Here is a 543-nt window from a genome sequence, read left to right as displayed (position 1 = left end):
AATAATGCAGAAAAAAAAACAAAAAAAACAACAATAAGTATTTTGTTGTAAGTAGAAACAAAATAAAATAAATAAATCAAGAAAGAAAACAGAAAAACAGAAAAAGTGTTTTCAAATTTGAAAACTAATGGCACTAACAGAAAGTTTATAATTTTCCTAAAAGTAAAAGCAAAAAGAATTGAAAAATAAAGCAAAAAACAAAAGAAAATAAATCATGCAGAAAACAAAACAAAAAAACTGGAAAAAAAATAGCAACAATAAGTAAAGAAAACGAAAAAACAAAAAAACTGCCTCCTACTGGGCCCCCATGGCCTGAATACGACATGAAACCCTACTATGGTCCAGGATTCAGGCCCGCAGTAAGCCCAGAAGGCCCATCAGGCAAAGCAGTAACAAGTAGGCCCGAAAGCCTGAGGTGGAGAGGAGCTCGAGAGGGGTGCGGTAGTGGGGCTTATAAACCACTGCGCGCCCCTATCAACTAGCGAGGTGGGACTAAACTTTGGCCCCGACGCGGGCAACACAGGGGCCTTTAGTCCCGGTTGG

The sequence above is a fragment of the Triticum dicoccoides genome, chromosome 6B (genome assembly GCF_002162155.2).
Source record: "Triticum dicoccoides isolate Atlit2015 ecotype Zavitan chromosome 6B, WEW_v2.0, whole genome shotgun sequence".
Lineage (NCBI taxonomy): Eukaryota > Viridiplantae > Streptophyta > Magnoliopsida > Poales > Poaceae > Triticum > Triticum dicoccoides.
This window is presented reverse-complemented; position numbering follows the sequence as displayed.